We start from the raw sequence: 19,989 nt of genomic DNA, 5'->3' as shown, positions 1-19,989 counted from the left end.
TTCTTTTGCAGCTACCTAACGGGATAGGCATGAAAATGACAAATACCAAGAGAATATTGTTTTTTCAAAATAGTTTTGTTATATGTTCACTTGGTTTCAAAGATTACTTTTATGATATTTATGTATATTTTTCATATAGCTAATTCTCTTTTGTTGAGTTATAGATTATGAATGTTCAACTTACCATCCATATTTCTAGCCTTGGCCATTATTCTAATCATCAAATAGAAACTGAATGCTATTTTTGTCTTACAATGAACTAAGCAAATGAGAACCTAATTGACTTTATTTTCCCTGCATTTGCAAGCAAAACAAAAAGCAACAATATTGAATACCCATGGAAAGTCAAGTGATATATAATTCTGTTGTCTACTCAGAAAAGGGAAAAACACCACGGTAAAGACGCAAAAGTCAAATTAATGCAATGAATAAATCAGTATTTAGTCATACCTTTCATATTGTTTATACCAAATATTTCACTGATTTATATTGTTGTTCTTTACGTATTCATATCAGAATGTCTTGATTTTCTAATTTACCACAACACTTGTGTTTTACTAGGTAGGGTAGAAGATTCCAAACCAAGTAAGGAAGTACAATTTTTAGAGTGAGGATAATAGTTTTAATTATGTATTACATTGTGGTAATGAAGAGTGGGAGAGAGAAAGAAACCCATTTCATGGGTTAGAAGGGTAGTGCATTGAGGAAAGCAGTATCCTGTATTATTTAATCTGAGTTGAGCCCTGGAATTTTGTCTTAGGAGGGAGGAAAGACTGACATATGGGTCACAAGGCAGCAGGGTAGAGCAGGCTCTGAGGTATAAAACAACAAGGCCATGTGGAGCTTGAGACAAAACATACTTATAATGGGCCCTGATATACTCTGATTCCAGTAGGTGGTGTATCTCATCATAAAGCTCCTTTGGTAAGGTTAGATTTTTATGTCTTCAGTCTTACACTATATTCACTATTTATATATTTGCTCCTGGATTACAAGGTGCTGTCTTTAAATTCCCCTATTAAGAGAAATCTATAGTATGGATGAAAATATAAAGATGTTAATGAAATGTAATGCAAAGGGTCATGTTTTCATGCTAACAGAAATATTCACATCCATATACATAAGTTAATTCCTAATCATATAGGTAATTTTTCAGGCATATGGCTAGTATGTATACCTTTTTGTATCATCAGATTAAGCTGTCTTTTGAATTTAAGAATCTGATATTCAACAAAGTCACTTACAAACATCAAATACACATAATAAAAATATGATATACTTTTAGCAATTCCACACTTAAGCTCAATGAATAAAAAAGTAAATATTTACATTGAAAAACTGCAGCATTATCTACAATACCCAAAATATGTGTCCAGTGACTGATGAATGGATAAAGAAAAGGTGGTATACACACACACACAATGGACTATTACTCAGCCATAAAAAGAATAAAATCTTGCCATTTGTAATGATATGGATGGAGCTAGAGAGTGTTATGTTAAGCAAAATAAGTCAGAGAAAGATAAATGCCATATGATTTCACTCATATATGGAATTTTAGAACCAAAACAAATGAGCAAAGGGAACAAAAAAGGGAGAGGCAAACTGAGAAAAGAGTCTTAACTATAGAGAACAAACTGATGGTTACAGGAGGGGAGGTGGGTAGGGGGATGGGTAAAACAGGTAATGGGGATTATGGAATACACTTGTTATGAGCAGCGGGTGAGGTATGGAATTGTTGAATCACTATATTGCACATCTGAAACTAATATTACACTGTGTGTTAACTAACTGGAATTTAAATGAAAGCTTAAAAAAACAAAAAAATTACCGGTATTGGAAATAAAAGAAGGAATACCATTATATTTCTTACCAATTTTAATGGGAAAATAAAAGAGGGCGCCTGGGTGGCTCAGTTGGTTAAGCGACTGCCTTCGGCTCAGGTCATGATCCTGGAGTCCTGGGATCGAGTCCCACGTCGGGCTCCCTGCTCAGCAGGGAGTCTGCTTCTCTCTCTGACCCTCCCCCCTCTCATGCTCTCTCTCTCTATCTCATTCTCTCTCTCAAATAAATAAATAAAATCTTTAAAAAAAAAAAAAAAGAAAATAAAAGAATATTAGGAAAAAAATGTGTTAATAATTGGTAACTAGATGAAGTGGATAAATTTCTTGGAAAACACAACTTACCAAAAGTGACTCAAGAAAAAATAGAAAGTTAAATAGCTATATAACTATTGAGACACTTGAGTTTGTAATAATGTTAAAAAAACCTTTCCACAAAGAAAACTCAAAACCAAGATGGCTTTGTTGGTAAATTCTATCATGCACAAAGTAAGAAATAATACCAATAATAAACTTTTTTCAGAAAATAGAGAATAGAATGTTATTTTATGTGATCAGTGTAGCAGTGATACCAAAATCTGACAAAGATTTATAAAGTAAGAGAGTAGAGACAGTTATGGACTGAATGCTTGTGTCCCTCCAAAGTTCATATAATAACTTATCTTGGACCTCCAGCTTCCAGAACTTTGAGAAATAAATTTCTGTTGTCTACAAGCCACTTATTCCATGGTATTTTGTTGTAGCAGCCTGAATTGACTAAGACAGTAAGACAGTGACCAGTATCCCTCATGCATAGATTAAAAAATCCTCAACAGAGTTGGCAGATTGAATCCATTAATGTTTACAAAAGGATATATCCTATAAGTACAATTTATCTAAGAAGTACAAGCTTGTCTTAATGTTTGAAAAGTCACACAATATAATTAACCACATTAACTGAACAAAGATGAAACATCATATGATCATCTCAACAAATGCAGGAACATATTTTGGTAAAATTCAACACACATTCAAGATAAAAAAACATTTAGCACAGTAGGTATTGAAGGAAATTTCTTCAGTCTGATAAAGGCATCTATGAAAAATCCAAAGCTAACATAATTGATCAGCAGACTCTGTCTCATAGATCAGGAATAAGGCAACAATGTCCAATGCCATCACTTCTGCTATCCTACTGGAATAATTGTACAATAAAGCAACTAAAAGAAATAAAAGGCATAAAATTGGAAAGGAACAAGAAAAACCATCTTTATTTGCAATTCATTTGATTCTGTATGGAAAATCCTAAGGCATTTTCTAAAAACACTTAGAAATATTAAGTGAAGTTATCAAAGTTAGAGAATACAGGATCAATATGTAAAACTAATTGTTTTTATATGTACTAACAATTTACATTTGAAAAATTTTCTATTACAATACATCAAAAAAGATAAAATACTTAGGTTTAATAAGGTGTGCAAGACAACTACACTGAAAACTTCAAATAGTTGATAAGAGAACTTTGAAAAGACCTAAATAGATTCACCATGTTCATTGATTGGAAGACTCAATACTGTTAAGAAGTCCATTCTCCCTAGATTTATCTGTAGATTCAATGACATGTCAATCAACATCCCAGCAGCCCTCCTACACTTTTAAAAAGAAGTTGAAAGCTATTCTAAAATTTATATTAAGATGCAAAGGACCTAGAATGGCCAAAACAATTTTGAGGCAGAACAAAGTTGGAAGATTTGCATTACCTTATTTTAGGACTTAAAAGAAAGCTGTGGTGTTCAATTTAGAATGGTCTTGGCATAGAGGCAAACATAGGTCAGTATAGAGAATCTGGAATACCTTTTCCATGTATGGTCAACTTTTTTTTCTTTTTAGCATAGGAACCAATCTTTTTCAATGGAGGAGAGATAGTCTTTTTAAAAAATGATGCTGGAACAACCAGATATCCTTATAAAAGATATATACCTTGACAGTCATCTCCAACAGTACACAAAAATGACTTTGAAATCTATCATATACTTAAATATACAAGTTAACATGAAATTTCTATGAGAAAATATAAGAGCAAATTTTTTCTACTTTGTGATAGGCAAAGATTTATCAAAGAGGTCACAGAAGAGTACTCACCATAAAAAATGATGTTAGACTTATCAACGTATAATTGCCCACTTTCCAGAAGACACCATTAAGGAAATGAAAAAACAAACCACAGAATGAAAGAAAATATTCACAATATATGTACCTAATAAAGGGCTTATAGTCAGAATATATAATTTATTCTTGCAATGCAGTAATAACAGAAAAGCTGAATAAAAAAATGAAAAAAAAAGAATAGATAATTCACAAAAGAAGATATATGAATGGTCAATAGGCATATGAAAAGATGTTCAATATCTATTCATCAAATCCCAATAAAACAATTGGATTCAATTGGAAGTCAAATATACCAATTATTATACAAACATACACATTATTAATATTATATAGTTCAAGGCAAATTTAAATTAAACCACAATGAGGCACACTTCATATCCACTAAAAGTGCTAAAGTTAAAAAGAGTGATAATAGGGGTGCCTGGGTGGCTCAGATGGTTAAGCGTCTGCCTTCGGCTCAGGTCATGATCCCAGGGCCCTGGGATCGAGCTCCACATCGGGCTCCTGACTCAGCGGGGAGTCTGCTTCTTCCTCTCCCTCTGCCTCTCCCACTGCTCATGCTCTCTCTCTCTGTATCTCTGTGTCTCAAATGAATAAATAAAATCTTAAAAAAAAAAAAGAGTGATAATAGTAATTCTTGGCAAGGATATGGAGCAACTAGAACTCTTAGAAGTTATTGGTAGGGATGTAAAATTTACATCTACTTTGGTAAACAGTTTTGTAGTTTTATATAAATTAAACATGCACTTAATATACAATCTAACAATTCCTCTCTTAGGGATTTATCCTGATGCAATGACAACCAATATCTACATTTATGTGCAAAGCCTGTACATGTTTATAGCTGCTTTAGTAATAGTAGCCAATAATTTGAAACCATTGAAATGTACATCATAGATGAATAATAAACAAGCTGTGCTAAATTCACACAATGGAATACTATTCATCCATAATAAAGAATAAACTATTGATTCATATGCAAATATAGCTGAATCTCAAAGGCATGTTATTTGAAAGAAGCAATGGGCTCACACATGTAACTCAGACTGAAGGGTGACCATCACTGGCCCAGAACCCTGAACTTTTCCTTTGTCTGAGTAGAATCACTCCAAGTCAGTATATCAACACTATTTTGGTGAACCAACTTTGTATGATCTCATGAAAGAAAAACTGCTGGTCAGTGGGAGTGATTTGCCTACTAGGCCACCCTCCTGGAATTGGGACCTGACTGTGGGATTCCAGGCGGTCTCACAAGTGTGCATTGTGGAGTTCCTCAGGGCATCAGGTAACCTTACATGTAGGTTAGATGGATGGAGAATGTCCAAAATAGGAGAAACAGAGATGAGACCCATGTAGCTTCTGGTCTGAGCTCAAGGTGATCTACCCGGATGGAATTGCTGTCCATGGCCAATCCCAGGCATCTGAGGCAGACTTAGAAAATTTTGAAGAATGCCCTCTAAAGAGCGGTGACCATTAGGTTGTACCAAGGGGGTACAGACTGCTTGATTTTAAGGGCAATAATGGTGAGGGGAATGTTTGAGAAGTTCAGGGGTGGCTATCCTTAACTGACCAGGGTTGACAGAAGATACTACCATCAAACTAGTATTAATTCCAAAGGATTGTGAACTAATAGAGGCTAGTTAGAAGCACTTAACAGAGGAATGGTGTACATAATTACCAAAATGAGGAGTACAGCTGGAGTCACAGTCCTTGACCCACAGGGATCTGTTGTGATAGCTAACAGACCATTTGTTCTCAGAGGAGCAAACCACAAGGGTGTTACCTTGACTTGTATAACCAGAAAAATTGAGCCGGTGACAAGAAGTCTGGTAACAGCTGTTATAATGGGAAATCATGATCCTTCACTCAGTTACCAGATCTAAACAAATTCTCAGACCCGGAATCTGTTGTCTAAGGAGGAGACTATATCCCTTTGAGAAAGAAACTTGCAGTTTTACCACAAGATTATGTGACAAATATTTTTTCCATGTTTTACCAAAGGACCTGTGGTCTGGGCCCCCTCTTTCATTATAGACCTAGGGCAAGTAAGGCATTGGCCCACAGCCTATCCCTCTTAAGACAGTATGGAAGTACTAAAATTTACTTCCCGTTTTTAATAGTCCAAGATTATAAGTCTAAAGTCATTGGAAATTATTTAAAAGGTAAGATAAGAATTTTCTTTGAACATCTCCAAGTTGAATTCTGTGGGATCGAAAATGTTGTTTATAAGCCTCCCAGTCTATGGTATTTTGTTATAGTCTCCTGAACAGACTAAGACAGAACTTGGTACTGAGAAGTGGGGATGCTGCTATAACAAATACTTGTTATATGTGTAAGCAGCTTTGGAATAGTGTAATGGATAGAGGCTAGAAGAGTTTCAGGGTGCATTCTAGGAAAGTCTACATTGCTGTGAACAAACTTTTAAGGGTGATTCTGCTAAGGGCCCAGAAAGAAGAGAGGAGCACTCAAGATAAAGTCTCAATCTTCTTAGGGCATACCCAAGTAATCCTAAGCAGAATTTTGTAGAAATATGGATGGTAAAGCCCATTCTGATAAGGTCTCAGATGCAAATGAGGAGCATGTTATTGGAAACTGGAGGAAAGGCCCTCCTTGTTAAAAGCTGAATTGTTTTCATGTTCCAGTTTTTTTCTGGAAGGTAGAACTTATGAGCAGTGAAATTAGATATTTAGCTGAGGAAATTTCTAAGCAAAGTGCTGAAGGTGTGGTTTGGCTTCTCTCAGCATCTTATAGTAGAATGTGAGAAGAGAAAAATGACTTAAAATGGAATCGTTAAAAAGAAAACAGACCTTAGAGATTTGGAAAATTCTCAGCCTATTTACATTAGAAGGAATGAGAAAGTCTATTCAGGAGAGAACCCGAAGACTATGGCCAAATGATCATTTGAGTAAGACAGCTGTAATTTGTATCGATTACATTTGATATAATTACTTTAGATTACTTTAAATAATTGCTAATTAGCAACCCCTTATTTTCCATTGTTTTCCTCAGCAAATGCATCATAGAATGTAATACTATATTTTCTCACCAACTGACATATGTGGTCAATTGATTTTTGACAAAGATGCAAAAGTCATTCAGTGGCAAAATATAGTCTTACAACAAGTGATGCTAGAATAACTGGATATCTATGTGCAAAAAATGAACTTTGATCCAAACCTCACATATATACAAAACCAACTCAAAATAGATCATAGATGTAAATGTAAAACTTGAAGCTATAACACTTTTAGTAGAGAACATAGAAGAAAATCTTTGTGACATTGTATTTGGCAAAGATTTCGTAGTAACAATACCAAAAGCACAATCCATAAGAGAAAAAAATTGATAAATTGGACTTCAAATTAAAAACTTCCATTTTTTAAAAGATACCATTATCAGAATGAAAAGACAAGCCATAAATTGGAAAAATATTTGAAATTATTATATCGGATAAAGGATTTCTATGGTAAATACACCAAAATCTTAAATGAGAAAACAAATAACCCAACAAAAGTATAGGTAAAAGATTTGAATTGACATTTTATCAAAAAAGATACATGGATGAAAAATATGCACATGAAAAATGCTTATCAGGGCGGCTGGGTGGCTCATTAGGTGAAGCATCTGCCTTTGGCTCAGGTCATGATCCCTGTGTCCTGGGATCAAGTCCCACATGGGGTTCCCTGCTAAGTGGGAAGTTTGCTTCTCCCTCTCCCTCGACCCCTCCCCCCGCTCGTGCTCTCTCTCTCAAATAAATAAGATCTTTAAAAAAAATAAAAAGAAAGATGCTTATCATTAGTCTTTAGGGAAACGTAAATTGAAGCCACAGTGAAATACTTCTATATACCTATTGTAATGTCTAAAATTAAAAAGACTGATCATAACAAGTGGTAATGAGGATTTGGAACAACTGGAAATCTCTGCTGGGAATGTAGAACAAAAACAGTTTGGCAGTTTCTTAAAATATGGTAAATATATATTAACCATTCAGTTCTTAGGTATTTAACCAGAACAAATGAAGGTATATTTCATGCAAAGACTTGCACACAAATGTTCATAACAGCTTTATTTTTATTTTTTTTATATTAGCTTTGTATGCATTTTTTCATATCAGCAAACTGGAAATGACCTAAATGTTCATCAATAGGTAAATGGAGAAACAAATGCGGTGTGTGAATACAATACTACTCAGCAATAAAAAGGTATAAACAATTGATACATGCAGCAGCAGGATGCACATAAACATATTTAAGCTGAGTGAAAGAAGCCTGATGAGAAGGCTACTACCTTTATGATTACACTTACATGAAATTCTAGAACAAGCAAACTAATTTAGAGTGCGCCCAAGACTTCTTAATGTTCCCCTCAGCTCGACTAAACGTTTTTTTTTTTTTAATTTTGTTAAATACAGTGCAATATTGGTTTCTGGGATAGAATTCAGTAATTCATCATTTACACACAACACCCAGTGCTTATCACAAGTGCCCTCCTTAATCCCATCACCCATTTACCTCACCCCCCCACCTGCCTCCCTCCATCAACCCTGTTTGTTCTCTGTCATTAGGAGTCACTTGTGGCTTGTTTCCCTCTCTTTTTTTTTTTCCTCTTCCCATATGTTCATCTGTTTTCTTAAATTCCACATGAGTGAGATCATATGGTATTTGTCTTTCTCTGACTTATTTCACTTAGCGTAATATATTCTAGCTCCATCCATGTTGTTGCAAATGGCAAGATTTCATTCTTTTTGATGGCTGAATATATATATATACACCACATCTTCTTTAACCATTCATCAGTGACTAAATCTTTTTTTTAATAAGATTTGAGAGAGAGATAGAGAGTGCCTGCACACGTGTGGGGGGTGGGGCAGAGGGAGAGAATCCCCAAGGAGACTCCCCACTGAGAACAGAGCCTGATCCCAGGACCCATGAGATCACAACCTAAGCCAAAACCAAGAGTTGGATGCTTAACCAACCGAGCCACTCAGGGGCCCCTAATCAGTGACTAAACTTGATATGGGGCTCTTCCTGATGTAGCCCTGGCTCTCCTGTTTCCTAGAGCATTTACTCTAGCAAACTTAAAATTATAAATTCTTTACCTCTTTGAGATGTCATTCTCCCCCCCAGTCTATTGAAACAATCTTTACTTCTATTTAACAGTCTTGAATAAAGTTTTTCTAGTTTGTTTAACTAAATGCAGTGCAATTTTCTTTAATGAGGGACAGACCAGTGACTGGGGATTGGGGAAACTGTGAGACAGAAGGATTATAAAGATGCATGACAAAACATGGGCATCGTGGACATAGTATTTTGTGTGTGGGGGGATAGTGATGGTTTTATGAGTATATTTGTATCAAATTGTTTATTATCGATTATATCTCCATAAAGCTGTTAAAAATTACATATATCATCTGACCCAATAATTTGACTATTAGGACTCTATTAAAATAATTGCCTATGTATACAGAGACATATGATAAGGATGTGCATGGTAGAGTTAACAAAAAAACTGGAAACAACCTCGTTTATAAGAGAATTAATAAATTATGGTACATCCATAGTACTATTCAGCTATTAAAAGAACAAGTGGAAAGATCAAGAGCAAACTAAAGATTAATGTATATGTATATGTATATTATTATGTGTGATTCCATTAACACTAAAACTCTTAATTATGGTTGACTCTGGAGAGGTAATTGGAATTGTGAAGGGATATGTGAGGGAGAAGACGAACTTTTTACTGTATCTTTCTTATTTTATATTAATAGCTTATCTTTGAGAGCTTGATTCTCTGCTTTCTCCTTCATGTCCTCTAATATTGGCCACTATTCTGGGATGTACATTAACAACTAAAAGTTTGGTACTTTTCTCTTATTTTCCAGTTTTTAAAATAGTGATTGGTTTCCTAGTATCCTCCAAAGATGACTGATGAAGGTTTTTTTTTGGGGGGGGGAATAACATTGAACTCAGGGATTTAAACATATTTCATGTGTTTTAATCCATTGCCTTTATTATTTTATTGATACACAAATTCTATCTTTGGTCACGATATGCTTATTCAAGTTGGCTCCTGAGTTCTTCTGCTCATGATATAATTTGACAGCTTGATTCTTGGTATGATAAAGTGCTTCAAGTACATGTTTTACATTTCCTGCCCCAAACTTGGAATCAGCTATTTTTCCAAAGATCCCTGATTCCTGTTAATGGGAAATTGATGTGAGAGTTGGTTATTGCTATGGGGTTGATATCTTTTTTTCTAGATCTTTTTAGTGGATAGAACTTTATATGTTCTAAAATCATCTTTAAGAGCATGAAGTTGTAATAAGACTTAACCTTCCAGCTAACACACTGTTAGATACTGTTGGGTATTTAGAAAAAGGATAATAGAAAATACTGTCATTGATATTCAGTAAGTTCATACTTCTACTGGAGTTTACTAATTTTGCCTAAGAATAAAAAATATTGAATAACATGCTTTGAATCAATCCCTTGAGTCTATCATCCTCTTTTTTTTTTTCCGTAGGTGAATACTGCTCATGAGTTCTTTTTTCAGTGCCGGGTTCAGATGTTGTTTAGAAAAATTATTAATGAGGAGAAATGGAAGGCTGGAGTTTTTGTATCTTCTACGATCTAGATGAAAATTTTTTTTAAAGATTTTATTTATTTATTTGACAGAGATAGAGTTAGCGAAAGCAGGAACACAAGCAGGGGGAGTTGGAGAGGGAGAAGCAGGCCTCCCGTGGAGCAGGGAGCCCGATGCGGGGCTCGATCCCAGGACCCTGGGATCATGACCTGAGCCAAAGGCAGCTGCTTAACGGCTGAGCCACCCAGGTGCCCTTATGATCTAGATGAAATTATAACAAATGTCCTCTGCTTAGAATTCTACTTTTATTTTTTTCCTGAGTATATATCTGCTTAGGAGTTTGAATTATTTAAGTGGAGAATTTTTGGATTATTAATTCTGTCTACAATTTATTTCAGTTGCTCCCTATTTGGAGTCTCTTCTTCCCAGCATTTTTAGCTTTTTGCTTCTAGTTGTTGCATTGAAATCTTAGAATTAATGGAATCTAAATTACATTTAAACTAAAAATTCAAAAACAAAAAACAAGAACTTCTTCCTCAATTTGCTTACAAATCAGTCAGCTTATAAAATGTGAAATTTTCCAATGCTTTTTATAAACCTGGGTTAAGTCTGGGTCTTTTCAGGATTTAGCTTTCAAATTAAGCAAAGTTTCATGAAACATGACATTTTGTTTCCCTGGGTATTGAATATAAACATATTTAAACAAATCCAATTCTGGAAGAGCCATTCAGCACTTTAGTTAGACTCTCCAAAATTAGGTTGAAGGAAATCTTAAAAATCCATTCAAATTAGCTTGCTTTGTTAAATTTCACCTGTTTGCAGGTTTCTGATGGCTTTCATCCTAACTTTTAACCCTGTCCAAGTTTATTTGAAAACCAGTCTGTGTTGCCTTTAGAATTGACCTACATTTGTCCCGAATTCATCCCACTCAAATTGCAGCCCAGGTTTGTCCAAAACTCATCTCTAGAAATCTCATTTTTTCTCTTGGGAGAGAAGAATCTGGCTATATTTTGGGGAGTAGGACCGACTTCAAAAATGTTAGATTTAGTAATTTGTTTGACTTTTTACAAATATTTCCATCCTTAATTTAAAAATGTGTTTTTCTAGCAAAAGAGAATCCAACACTGTATCTAAGTCATGACAGACATTTTCTCATTTCCAAATCTCTCCATCTTCCCCAGGTCTGGGGCTTAATCACCTTAGCTTGCCAGTTTACCATTTATTTAGCTGTACCTTTTGCAGGTTCAGTTCTTCCTTGAAGCCTTCCAATAAAAGTTTATGAAATGCCAAAAAGGAAAAGTATACACTCACAAATGTAACAATTTTCTTCTACCTCGTGAATCAGCCCAGGTCTTGGTTATAGTTGGTGTCTCAGCAGTAAGGTTGTAAGTCCCACATTATCATCAGCGCACATGAATTCAACTCTTACCACCAGGTTACAGATTTCCTGCCTCTCAAATGATGAGAATAATGATTTCATTTATTTACCTCCCATGAACTTATTATTTGGAATATAATCAGTTGAATTCAGACAATGCACTGATAACTGTTTGCGTTTTAAAACATTCTGTTATTTTAAAAACAGCTTTGTTTAATTTTGTCCTTTAGATATGACTTATATTAACATTTTCTTGCCCAAGAAGATTGTGTGTGTTGATACATCTTATAGCTTTTGGGAATTCACTTCAATAGGGAGAATAACAACCAGCAGCAACATACTGTATTACACAATTTCTTTAAATTCCTCTCAGGCAACCTCTTTTCAACCACTATGTTTTGTTCCAGAACCCATGCATGAATAATTTTTATATTTTTCCAAAGTAAAAGTGGTTTTCTTCAGGTCTTGTCTTTCCACTAGGAAGTCATGTTTTCCTGTGAGTGGAACTTAAACCTCAATTGTTCAATTCTAAATTCAAAACCCACAGAATTTGGTCTAAAGAAAGCAAAACACATTTATTCTTTCATTTCTAATTGCTTGAAATTCTATCCAGGTTTTCTAAAAGTTGATTGAGTCGTACCAACATTTTCTATGAACCACACATGGATTTGGAGTTTATAGACAAACCCCAAACCTCTAGAAATAAACCCCGCATCAAGAAAATTTCATTTGGTTTCAGGTTTCACTACAGAAATTCAATATAACTTTATAAAAAAAAGCACTAAAGCAACACAGGATGGAGATGATCCTTACCACCAGTGAAATGTCATGCTTATGTATTATTGCACATCAGTACTAATTTATGTCTTTAAGTCTTGAGTGATGTCCACTCCATGTTTTGCAGCCAATACGACTATGCACATTTTATTTGTAGCTAAATTTACATCTTAAAGTTACACAAAGAAGTATAATAAAGAACAGCACTATATGGAGGTGGATCTGATCTAAATCATAGCTGAGTGATGTTAAGGCTAGCAAAACAAATGATCTGGATGCTCATAAGTTAAATATTAATTTATTAACTTCTAAAAGACCTAAAAGCACAGAAATAAATGAGACTTCAGGGATCTTCTTGATCCTCCTCCTCCTTTTCCCTTTTCTCCCTTTTCTTCTTCTTCTTTCTTCTTCTTTCTTCGGTATTTCTTCAGGAATTAGATATTACCAAATCCAAGTGATAGATGCCATAAAGAGACCTAGTGCATACAAATTTTCCCTGTCCTTCCCATATACTTTCTTTTACCATTGGAACATAAATGCCAAGGCTCAGAGAGTGACAAAGCCAAAAGACAGAAGTAGCTACATAGCATGAAGGAAATTCGCTACTGATTAGGAATATCCATATGGAACTTACATTAGCAAGAAAGATCTGTAGGATTTAGATGTGGACATTGGGTGTCTGTTATAGATGCTAGCATTATTCTTACAAATACAGATGTATTTTATACTCACTTTTTATGTGGCGATTTTTGTTAATACCAAAATATTAAGGTATTAAAAAAACTTTAAATTTATAAGGAGAAAGTTTAATATATTCAGCAGCATCTTAGAATTACATCATATGGGGTAGTATTCTTAACAATCATGAGATTTATAGTGCATAAATCATCTTTAGATTTATTAGTTATGGCTATATAATTTAAATGATTTAAATAATTGTTCCTTTCTAGTAAAGAGATTGACAAAAACATAAAAGAGAACCTGGACATGTCTGGCGTGGACAAAAATTGAGAAAAAACTATTTTTCAATGTCCTCTCTCCACTTTCCCAATAACTGTCTTTGAAATCTTGGCACATTGTTTTTCTCTTTTTATGCTGAGTGAACTCAGTAAGTTTGGGATAAGTGGTGATAGGCATAAGGTGTGAATAAAAGGCCCCAGGGAATTTTAGATGGAAAAACTTGGCCTCAAATTTTTGTTTAATGTGTATAAACTATGTAAGGTATCCTGGATCAAAATGTCCTGAATAGCCTAGAAAGATGATAATGACTATTTTACATCTGTTTGTTGGTAATCAGGATTTAAAAAGAAATTTCCATGGACTTTGACTACTAGCTCAGTGTCTTCTGTTGATCTGAGACATTCTTATATAACTCTTACATAACTCTGTTCTTTCCATAACAGTATTTAGTAAAATCCTCATGTGCATGTTTGCCTTGAGGGAGGAGAGGCAATCAACCATTTGGATAGAACCTTCTAGTAGCTGTCCCTCCAGTATGTCTTCTCACAGGTCCTCTTCTTCTCTGCTTCAATGTTCAGGTTAAATGTACTTGTTGACTTCCCTAGGCAGAGTTAATCATTCCTTCCTCTGTTTCTAAAGTATTTGATTCATCCCTCTGTTGTACACATACTCGCACATATGCACTTATATTGACCAGAGGATTGAGTACAAAAGTGTGATGAGGTGATTATCCAGAGAGGACACTGAAAAGTAGGTGGAGTGAAGCTGAGCTGGGACTGAGGTGATACTGCTGGTGAATGGTCAAAAGGTGGGGATCTGGGAATTGGAATCCAAGGAATGTTCAAACCTGGAGGGAACTATCATGATAACAAGGTTGGGTCAGGAAGCAAAATTATGAAACCCCAAGTTGAGAGATACCTGAAGTTGCATCAACAGCAAAGAAAATGTGTGTCTGGGGCCCACATACTACTTTAGCTGGCTTTTTCATCTCTCATCACTCCTGTGGGTGGCCCTCGGTCATACCCGTCTTCTTGGCTCACCTGGGACCCTCTCACAGGCATCCTCTGTATTCACCTGAGTTCACAGTGCCTTGCCCAATTTCTGGGGTCCAAACAATGAGTATTAAATGACTTGGAAAAATTCTGAAAGATACTATTTACCTTATTTTACAGATGATAAACCAAGGGGCTCAGCAAAGCTTTTATGCATGTTCATGAGTATTAACACAGCTACAATAATACTTCAGTTAGAATGGGGTGCAATTTAGTGCCTAACAATCTTCTTTTCAGCACAGAGAACAGATTGTGCCTTAAAACTACTGTATGTGATTTATATGTAAAGGCTCTACTGTGTCTCAGTGAAGAATCCAAAGTCAGAGGTGGATCAAACATACAGAAAACAGGAATAATTTCATGCCTTCTCTTTTTGTGCAGAACAGTGAGAAAACTGGATGAGAAGAAAGAATTATTCTCTTTTGTACCAAAGACCATTTCACTGTATAGCAGTCCTAATACCACGATACTGAGTATGGATGGAGTACTTTGAGGTGAAACTTAGTGTCACATAATCCTGCTTTCAAAAAGATGCCACTGGCACATTGCCTTTAAGTAATTGCCTGCTGTCCTATTGCATCCCTGTAAGGGTGTAAGACTGGGATGCTCTAGCACTGGCAATGGGTTTAACTTCATCTTCAGTCAAACCCAAATAAAGAAAATTTTCATCATAGCTGTACTGGTATCTCTAGTCATTTGGTCTTAGGCTTAATGAAAGTGTGTTTACAAAACCAAACAAACTCACATTTATTTAGCATCTAGTATATGCACCATGCTGTTTTCAGTATCAGTGATAGAGAAACAGGTTAAAAGGACAGAAAGACACAGTTAAGGTGTAGGCAATATTGTCAAAATAGTGGTAACAACCCATTAATGGTTGGTGAAATTGATTCAGTGGGTCATGATTGGGATTGAAAAAGAAAGGAAACAGTATAGAATGGAACAGAAGAATAAATAGTGCCTCCCATATAGTAAGGAGTATTGTTTTGCAATTTTTTTTTCCATGTGTATGCATGTGCATACTGGGTAATGACATAAAAGATATTCCTTACTTTGTATCATAATCAGAGGAGTTTCAAAACCATCGCCATAAGGAGTTCTGCTATAGAAACAGTGGAATTTACATATAATCTTTTTTTAAAAAAAGATTTTGTTGATTTATTTACTGGACAGAGAGAGAGAACACAAGTAGGCAGAGCAGCAGACAGAGGGAGAAGGAGAAGTAGGCTCCCTGCTGATCAGGGAGTCTGGCATGGGGCTCTATCCCAGGACCCTGGAATCATGCATGACCTGAGCCAAAGGCAGATGCTTAACCAACTGAGCCACCCAGGCATCCCATTATAATCTTTTGGGACCCGAAGTCCTTCTCTCCATGTAGCTTTTTATTTTTGAGATTCCCAAGAAAGAGATATTTTTAAATATCAGAAAAATTGAAACAAAAGCCCATGCAATTATTGGTTTTCACAATTCCAATGTAATATTATCTCATTAAAAATAAAAATTAATTTTTGTGCTGAAAGTAAAAATACTTTTTCCTCAAATATAAACAAATGACTTTTTGAATATGTGAAAAGTCTTGAAGTTAATCTTTAAAAATCCAATATAATAGAAGCTAGTGTTCCATAAAATTGCTATCAAAATGTATCTGAAAAGATATACTACTGATCCTTCTAATTCTTTTTTGTTGTTGTTTCTGTTGAGCTTGGTTTAGGTAAAGAAAATCCTAGTCTCAATGTATAACATTCTTCAAAAGTTAATAAAAAAATTAATGGATGTGTAGACATTTCCATAAATAGAATACCTCTATGATATAGCAGTGGACATTTTCATTACAAGCATATACATGACCATAATGACCAAAGACGGTGTTAAAATGTAATTTTATACCTTGAAATTATGGGAGAAAGGGTCATTACTGGCTATGTTTGGTGTATTAAAAACATTAGGATATTTTGAGTTTGGTTACATTCAGGTATTTTTTAATGATACAGGTGCTCCAGCTTAATTGCTTAAGGTTTGTTAGTATTGGATTTTCCATCCTACCAGTTTTGCTATAGTATTGACTGCATGTTATTGTTTCACTCGGATAAAATTTTAAAAGAAATAAATATAAGAAGGGTATTACAAACAGATTTAAAAGTCTAATTCTTAATTTTTTCCCATCCAGTCACAGAAAAGCACAGGGCATGTTTACATGTTTTATTTGGGTGACTATTCCCATCTACCCATTCCACATGGGAGAGGAGTAGGATTGCAAATGAAGCCAGATGGTGGAATTTTCCTTTCTAAATAAGCCCACCAAATATTTATAAGTTTTACATGCTTACATTTCAGCTTTTGCTGATGAAGCTTATCCACTGAATTACACCAGCAGTTGCAGTAAGTGTATATGGAGTATGGCTAGTAGTATTTGGGTAAGACATTTAGGCAGCTTTCTCAAGTTGCAGTGTCTCCTCAGTGACTTTTAGAGACTACTTGATAGGACAGCAAGGATGAAGTTTAATCATCTGAAAGATACTTCCTATGTTTAAGTATGAACCTTGAGGGAGTTACTTTTTTGTTTAGATTCAATTAAGATTTAAAAACTTAATACTCTAACTTGGTGCTATGTGCAAGGTTTTGAGGCTTATAATACCTAGAAAGTTTTGGGTTTTTTTTAGTCCCTTTATTAAAAATTTACAATGATCAATCTTCAAATCAAAATGAACCATTTTAAAGAAAAAAGAAAATAGGACAGTGTTTTGAGTTTACATAGTACACATTAACTCAGAATGTAAAAAATCTTGATAACAAAAAGATTGTGAGACATTAATTTGTAATTAATAAACATAATGATAATGGTCATTTTTTGAGTGCTTACAATGCACTAGAAAATACATTAAGTGATGTGTACATACTCTCATTTGATTGCTAAGTGAAAATTATTTACTTTGTGCATTAACTAAAACCAAAAATCTTTTCTTGGGCTTATTGATAGCATTACTCTAATAATAAAGACAGTGGCTATCATTTTCTGGATGATTACTATGTGCCAGGCAGTTTATATGAATTAACATAATCAATCATGACAAAAACTGTTGAAGGTACATATTACCGTCATTCTCATTTTTATAAGTGAACATACAGAGATGTAGAGAACTTAAGTCCCTCACCCAAGGTCACACAGGTAGTCAGTGATAGAGTCAAGACTCCAATGGCAAGTCTGTCTGACTTTGGAAATTATACTCTTAACCACTATACTGTCATACTTCTTAAAGCGGCTTACTTTTGGAATTTATGCTTATTGGTATTGTCAATTGATCTCTCAGGAAAACTTTTTTTTCCTCAGTGATGTTTGAACCTGTTAGAGTTATCTTTCCTCTCCATCCTTTACCCTCACCCTTGAGAATATTCTTGGAACACTGAAGGTACACAGTATTTGTTGAACCAAACCAAAGTTTACCACTGCCCTGGTCTAGGGGCCCTCCTTTGTGCTTTGCTAGTATCTTCTTCATGTCTTTATATTGCATTTACATTTTTCTTGGATTTACAAATAATATTTGTAAAGCGAATAGTCACGTTACTTTCAAGATTGCTTAGCCAGTCTTGATATACCAGAGTTCAAGGATTTTAGTAAATTCTGACACTGAGCAAGTGAAGAGGTTGAGGGACTAAAACATGAGTGAGCTTCTTGAAGGCAAAATCTATCCAAAGGAGTAGAATTTCAGTATTTCAGCACTGGAGGCCAATCATGAATATGACACTGAGAACATTAAGGGGGAGCTGTTGGTGTTCGAAATGGTGTGTTCTGGTGAAGAATAGAGGTCTCCTCAGACATCCCGAATTGTGAAAGTTTCCATATGGGACATTTTCCAAGGAGCCAAAAATATATTGGAATCAATAAATGTCAGTAGCTTGCATAGGCTTTTAAACCATCTTAATGTAGGAATAAAAAGGCCTTGGTGTAAACAAAAGCTAACCACTCAGCCAAATGATATGCCTTGGATCATCCAAGATACTCACCTGACCTTGTCTTAGTTTAAATCCTGTTTTTAATCACTACTGAGCTGTAATTCTTAGATGCTGAAAGGCAGATGAGGTAAAAATGTGTGATACACATGTCTTTTCAGCAACATGGCAATACATGGAGAATATTTGTGGCTCAAATTAAAGTTTAGGACAGTCAGCACCATTTAATGAATTCTAGGTTAGCAATGAGAAATAAACAGTGACTCAACAACACTGTTTGTTTTTTATGCTTGAGACTTTACTTTGGAGTGGGCCCTATAAACACACATGCACTTCTAACAGGACTGGCATTAATATAATACTCCGTGATACCAAGAAAATCTGGTCTGAAACATCAGCTCTGCCTTAAAAGAACAGCTTCCTTCACTTATTGCAAGAAACTATGGAAAATTATACTTAAGAGCAGCAGGCTCATTTAAAGAGCTACTGTACTTGGTATACCTTTAAAGTCACTTAATAAATTTTGCAACTCTTACTTTGTAACCAATAGATAGGAGATAGAATGTGTTATCTGTTTCCTTCCTAATTGTTTTTTTACCTGGTGAAGCTTATAAATGGTGGAGAATTTTACATAATAATTAAACACCACTTCATCCTTTACTTCTACCATGGATTCCCCTCAGGGAACAGTGGCTTTTGACTAATAATTGTTCACATTGTTACCAGTGAAGTCTGAGAGGTTAACTCACCATGAGGTAATTCATGTTTCAAAGCTAGAGTGAGGCTTCCATAAAGAGGTGGGAGGATGGGTTAGCCTGGTGATGGGTATTAAAGAGGGCACGTACTGCATGGAGCACTGGGTGTTATACGCAAACAATGAATCATGGAACACTACATCAAAAACTAATGATGTAATGTATGGTGATTAACATAACATAAAAAAAAAAACATATTGGTAGCTGTGTGCAATTAACTCGTAAGGGAAGGTTTACTTAGCAAAGGCTAGTAAGCAGGCCCACCAATATGTTAGCTACTTATTCTTAGAGTCATAATATAATTTTGTCTGTTGATGTAATGCTTAATTGCAGTTGACATAATTGAAAAAAATTCTGTATCAATTCCACTTGTAACATGAAATTTTTGGGCTTTAATAATAGAAAGTACCAGAGAAAAGTGTGTATGTTTCAATGATCAGAAAGATATTGTAGCTCTTAGAGAGAAATATCTTTCTGGAACAATTTCCCACTGACACCTTAACAAATACAGGCTTTATTCCTGGGAAAAACATCTATCCTCATTTCCT

Source organism: Halichoerus grypus, chromosome 5 (assembly GCF_964656455.1).
Source record: "Halichoerus grypus chromosome 5, mHalGry1.hap1.1, whole genome shotgun sequence".
NCBI classification, from domain to species: Eukaryota; Metazoa; Chordata; class Mammalia; order Carnivora; family Phocidae; genus Halichoerus; species Halichoerus grypus.
Note: the sequence above shows the minus strand (reverse complement) of the source record.